Genomic DNA, 7,083 nt, shown 5'->3' with positions numbered 1-7,083 from the left:
ATTTCAGGTTGATGATAAAGCCTTCATTTTCTTATATGAGCACAATAAAGCAAATGAAATTATTGCTTTTCCTTCCTTTCCCACAATATACAAATGGCTAAGATGTTGTTCTGAAAAATTTTAAAAATAATCATGCTCCATCCCCATTTATGGATTAACTGTTTAGTTTCTATGCTCCTTTGCATTAAACTAGGCATGGTTCCTTTAAGTGCCAATGTTCTGTTAGAATGTTAGCAATTCAGTATGGCTGAAAAACTTGTGATGAATAATTTATTCAATTAATTTAGCTCTTCTTTGTGTTTGTAAAAAAATCTACAAACAGCATGTGCTTTTACAGATATGTTAGTTTTCAAAATTATTATGATTTGTTCAGATGTATTTCAGCCTATGGATTCCTCTTGAACAGTGTGCTGAGAGCATTATTTTTGCATTTTCCATATTCATAATTCACTATCCAAGCTATTTTGATTAGAAACATAGATCAAATGGTCTCTGTCCATGGCCTGTTTGGATGACTTAACTCAGAATCAGGTTTCTGGTGGAAATACTCATGATTACAAAATTAAATTTTAAGTAATTCACTTTCCATGACTGCTGAAATATTTGCTTAAAACGCTCTATTTTTCTGACTATTTCAACCACCAAACTTTTCGTAAAGTAGTCATGAAAAGCAAACATTAAAATGGTATGAAACCAGCTGAAACAAATTGGTTTAAAATTTGAACCAGATATTCATGGACATAAGATATATATAATTTTTCATTATTCACCTTATTTACCTATTTCGGTTTCTATTAGGTCCATCAATTAATCACAATTAACTCATGCAATTAATTCAAAAATTCGCACCGTTAAAAAATAGAACACCAATTGAAATTTATTAAATACTTTTGGATGTTTTTCTACATTTTCAAATGTATTGATTTCTGTTACAAAACAGGATACAAAGGGTACAGTGCTCACTTTATATTATTATTTTTATTACAAACATTTGCACTGTAAAAATGATGAACAAAAGAAATAGTTTTTTTCAATTCACTTCATAGTACAGTAGTACAGTCTCTTTGTGGAAGTGTAACTTACAAATGTAGATTTTTTTTGTTACATAACTGCACTCAAAAACAAAACAAAGTAAAACTTTAGAGCCTACAAGTCCACTCAGTCCTACATCTTGTTCAGCCAATCACTAAGACAAACAAGTTTGTTTACATTTAAGGGAGATAATGCTGCCAGCTTCTTATTTGGAATGTCACCTGAAAGTGAGAACAGGCATTTGCATGGCACTTTTTGTTGCAAAGTATTTACGTGCCAGATACACTAAACGTTCATATGCCCCTTCCTACTTTGGCCACCATTCTAGAGGACATGCTTCCATGCTGATAATACTCATTAAAAAAAATGTGTTAATTAAATTTGTGACTGAACTCCTTGGGTGAGAATTGTATGCCTCCTGTTCTGTTTTACCTGTACTCTGCCTTATATTTCATGTTATAGCAGCCTCGGATGATGACCCAGCATGTTTGTTTTAAGTACACTTTCACTGCAGATTTGACAAAACGCAAAGAAAGTACAAATGTGAGATTTCTAAAAATAACTACAGCACTAGACCCAAGGTTTAAGAATTTGAAGTTCAGTCCAAAATCTGAGAGGGATGAGGTGTGGAGCATACTATCTGAAGTCTTAAAAGAGCAACACCACCAAAAAGAAAAATCAGTCTTCTGCTGGTGGCATCTGACTCAGATAATGAAAATGAACATGCATTGGTCCGCTCTGCTTTGGTTCGTTATTAGAACCTGTCATCAGCATGGATGCATGTCCTCTGGAATGGTGGTTGAAGCATGAAGAGACGTATGAATCTTTAGCACATCTGGCATGTAAATATCTTGTGATGCTGGCTACAACCATGTCATGCGAATGCCTATTCTCACTTTCAGGTGACATTGTAAACAAAAAGTGGGCAGCATTATTGCCTGCAAATTGTAACCAACCTTGTTTGTCTGAGCGATTGGCTGAAGTAGGACTGAGTGGACTTGTAGACTCTACGATTTCACATTGTTTTATTTTAATTGCAGGTTTTTTTACACATAATTCTATATTTGTAAATTCAACTTTCATGATAAAGAGATTGCACTATCGTACTTGATTTAGGTGAATTGAAAAATACTATTTATTTGTTTTTTACAGTGCAAATATTTGTAATAAAAATAAATATAAAGTGAGCACTATACACTTTGTATTCTGTGTTGTAACTGAAAACAATATATCTGAAAATGTAGAAAACATCCAAAAATATTTAAATAAATGGTATTCTATTATTGTTTAACAGCACAATTAATCACGATTAATATTTTTAACCACATGATTAATCATGATTTTTGTAATCACTTGACATCCCTAGTTTTTATACTGTGCTCTTCACCATAGTATCTGAGTATCTAATATCAGATAAGTGGGTTAGCACTCATGGAACCATATCCTGCAGCATTTAGACCAGGGGTAGGCAACCTGCGGCATGCGTGTTGAAAGCAGCATGCGAGCTGATTTTCAGTGGCACTCACACTGCCCAGGTCCTGGCCACCAGTCTGGGGGGCTCTGCATTCTAATTTAATTTTAAATTAAGCCTCTTAAACATTTTAAAAACCTTATTTACTTACACACAACAATAGTTTGGTTCTATATTATAGACTTATAGAAAGAGACCTTCTAAAAATGTTAAAAAGTATTACTGGCACGCGAAACCTTAAATTAGAGTGAATGAAGACTCGGCACACCACTTCTGAAAGGTTGCTGACCCCTGACTTAGACAAACTCTGAAGTGAATGGGCTTTTTCCTAAGTAAAGGCTGAGTAAAGACTGCAGGATCTGGTCTTAGGTTTGTTCTATACCCCACAACTGGAACATTAGGTATCACTGATGTGATTAAATTTCAGATCCAAATAAAAAAGAGCCATGTTGCAAACCCCAGGAAAAAAAAACCTGGTTAATAACCCAAACACTGACACAACCAGTGCTATGGTTCCCTAAAAAGATACTTACCTAATAAGCATATCTCATGCTTTCACTGTTGTAAACTTCATTCCTCATCCACACCCCCATTTTTGGTCATTCCTTTCTGTGCTTTGTCTAATTTAGGCCCTGAGATACCTACTGGAGTGTAAGAGTCACTTGCATAGGTCCCTGTGCAGGATTGGGCCCTAAGAATGTAAACTTCTTGGCAAATGGACCTGTCAATGTTCTCTCTCTAAGCATGCATGCTGATGAGACTAGATACAAATTCCATGATCATCAGTAATATGATGGCATATATTGGATTCCTGTATGGTAAAAATGTTGACAAGTGCTGTATGTTAAATATAAACTACATGATGATGCGCTAGTGGATGCATGTTCAAAGTAGCAAAGTTTTTAAATAGCTTTGCGTCAAGCCACTGCCTAACAAATGCAAAGCAGAGACTTGTGTCTACTTGCACTTACAGTCTTTGCATATCATAGGCAAATCCTATACCTACCTACAGAGATAGACATAATATGTTAAAAGTCAGTAAAGAGCATGAGAGGCAAAACATTACAATATTCATTTCAGACCGTAGTCTAATAGTCTTAAGGAGGTTTAGATTCATTTGCGCTGGCAGGGAGCGGATGATATCAGAGGTCTCTCCCATCTCTTGACTTCAGAGATTCAGGTTATGTTCGTTTCAATGCAGCTATGAAAAAGCAGACTTCAGTGCAGCCGTTTCTCTCCTCCTCTCAAGCTTCTCGAGAGAAACTGCTCCTTCCAGGCGGCCGTCTGAAAATGGTTAAGCAGGGAGTGAGGTTGGGTGCCCATGAAAAGCATCCTTATAACAAGCAAGGACCTTCCCACTTCATTCTGCGGCGCGGCTCTGCCTGCCCCCAGCAGACAGCACTGCCCCACACGGAGGTAAGTTTGCCGGGGAATCAAGGGGCTGGAAGCCTCTGCCAAGTCCCTGCTCCTTACAAATGATTCACCAGGAGCCCTCCGCCCTCCAGCACCCCCACCCACCGTGCGAGCCCTCCTGTGCAGCGGGGATGGGAGGCGAACGTGGCTGGCTTCTGCGCTGAGCAGGGGATTTGTGCAGAGAAGCAGTGGCCCGTGTGCGTCTCCTGTTCCCGGTGTAATTTGCAGCCAATCATCAGTAGGTGTCCACAACCCTGCATCCTCCTCACCTCGGAGCCAATCACCCCCTCCCCTCCTCTTCTCTCTTCCCTCCCCTCCCCCAGCCACCACCACCCGCACATACACACACACACACACACACACACAGAGGAGAGAGAGACTCCCTGGCTCCCTCCCTCCCTCGCACACAGCGACTGGAGACGGACCGAGAGCAACGCGCAGGGAGAGACCACCGAGCACACAGCCAGGCGCTCTCACACATACACATACTCACCCAGTGCCTGCTCTCTCCTCTCCCTCCCCCCGTCCTCCTCCTCCCTTTCTCTCTGCAACAAGGGGGGGAAAGCCACTTACAGGTATTTGTCTAGTGGCTCGGCGTCTTTATTTTTTTCCCACCCACCCCCCTTCACAGTTTGTTTACAAGTATCAAAGTTGTAATTGAGGAGCTGCCAAGACACATCTGGATATTTCTTCTTCTTTGTGCTAGGGAGTGATGTGCAACTAATTAAAGGCAAACAGGCTGGTAGCGTCTGCAATTTCCAGCCCCCCAAATAAAGAGACTGGTAAGTGATTGTTTGGTTCTCTTGCTCTCTCTCTTTTTGTTTTTCCTTCTAGGGGGGTTATTTTGGGGTTTCTTTGGTTGGGTTTTGGGGAGGGGGAACTGGTTTTGTTCCTGTCCTCTAGGATCGTAAAAGTAGATTAATGCGAGACTTGGGCAATAAAAGACGCCGCTGTATTAATTTATTAATTAATCTGCATCCGCCCCTCCTCCTGAATGTTAAATATGACCTTTGATCTCTATGTCTCTGGTAGACCAGACATGCAATATTGAACATGTACAGGCACATTGGCTTAAGAAGGAACCAAATCATGCAATCTGGATAGCTATTTTTATGATTAATTTTAAATGTGGACTATAGTTAAGAAAAAAAATCAATAGCTGCGTCTTAGGTACCCTTTTCATGCTCCAGAGATGCATCGATTAAACAATAATGACCTGGTTGGTGGGCACCATAATTTTCTCCTTTCTGATGGCAATAAACCTTGAAGGGGGACAGGGGTAGGGGACTGGAGAGGTAGCAAGAAAAGAAAGATTTTGTGCAGAATAGCCACTTTAATACTATGAAAATAAAGCATAAAATGCGTGTACTATTTAATATATCGAACTAAAGGCTAAAATGTTAACACATTTCCCTCCCCAGTTGTGTGGATTTCCTACACATGGTTGGCAAAACTAGTTTTATTGAGTAGTTGTTATTATGGACATGAGGTCTTTGCTATGTGCAAATTCTTAGCCTTTTTTTCCAAGTCTATGTTTAGCCTGGAGCTTTTGGGGGCACCCTTTTTATTGCCATCAGACCCCTGAAGGGAGTAATAGTCTCAGTTTTTCCTGATGTGAAAATAGAGGTGGTTCATGTGTGATTAGGGTCTTTCTGTGATTAAAAGATGCATGCTAGTTCCTAATCCAGCCCAGGGTGAGGTTCTTTAGCTAGATTTATTCTACCATAATCTGGATTTGTTTACATAAACCCTGCTTTTTAGAATATAACATCAGTAGATGATGAAGTTTTTGCACTTTGTAAGTTGGGCTATAAATGGTTCATTAATCTAATTATGATCTTAATTACTATAATTGATAACCATTTGAACTATACATATTTTAGCCTGAAACAGTACTGGGCCACATTTGGTGTCCCCAAAGTAAAGGTTTCTGATCAATATATATAAATCTAAGAAAATGCTAGAATAAGTCTAAAATAAGTATCCAGGTGAAGAATGTGGAAAACAGAGACTGATAATAGAATTGTGTTTTAGTTAGGTTTTGTTTTACTTTCTAAAGACAGAAATAGTGTACATTTTTCTTTATTATAAACTAAAATATCCCTCTCCATATCATAAGAAGGGCCTTTGAGAAATAAAAGGCATGAAAATGCTTATTTCTGCATTAAACTTTTTAAAAATAAAATAAGAATAAGAATAATAATGAATCTGTCAATCCCACTAATGGTTAATTCAGCAGGTAACCATATACCTGATGGAGTCTTTTTATTATTATTTTTTTTGTTAATAAACCAATGTATATTCCTGTAATGCCTGCAGGAGGTCCTTTTTTTTTTTTTTTTTTTTTTTTTGAAACAGTCTTGTGCAGCCCCCATGGCTTGGAGATGGAAAAGAGCCTCCAAAGGAACTGGGGATGTTCAGCCCAGCTGCAGGCTCTGAGATCAAAAACTGAAATTGCCTGGCTTAAATATTTTTATTTCCTCTCCTTTTTCATTTTTTAAAAACAAGCAGAACACCACCCTCTCTACCCCACAATCACCACCACCATCAAATGGCTCGTACAATTGAGATCTGTCCCTGGTACACTGAATTAAGATCCTAACAGAACCAGCTGTGCTGGGATTCAAACTAATGACCGTCAGACACAGAAGGACACTGTGGCAGCTGGTGGTTCTTTTCCCCTACCCCCCATTTTTTTCTGCCTCTTTAGTTCAGCTTGTATGTGGGCAGGCTCTTAGTACTGTGTGTTGCTTACAGTTTATTCTCTAATGCATTGTGGACTTTCTCAGTACTTCATATCCTGTTCATTTGCTTCTTCAGACCGTCGCTGCTTTCTGCTTTACTTGCCATTTGCATGCCCTGAAAACACTTGTTCACACATTTCATATGCCCTCTGGTTACAGGTATTGCATGTCTTTAGCACTCCAACTGGCCCCTTTCCCTAGGCATTTGTCAGCGCCCCTCCCCGGGTATGCCCAGCTATTAATGTATTTACTCGGGGGGGGGGGGTGAGGCAGGATAGACTGGGAGCTTGGCGGTGGGGTCGGGGCTTTATTGGTTCGCATGCAATCGCTCTGGAATTGCTGCTGAGTGTGTCTGGGTGACTGTCTCCTGTGCCTTGACATCTTTTTGGAAATGACTTTCTTTATTTTAGTTGTCACAGTTCC

Source organism: Gopherus evgoodei, chromosome 5, assembly GCF_007399415.2.
Source record: "Gopherus evgoodei ecotype Sinaloan lineage chromosome 5, rGopEvg1_v1.p, whole genome shotgun sequence".
NCBI classification, from domain to species: Eukaryota; Metazoa; Chordata; order Testudines; family Testudinidae; genus Gopherus; species Gopherus evgoodei.
The sequence above is the reverse complement of the archived record's forward strand: the minus strand, read 5'-3'. Positions refer to the sequence as shown.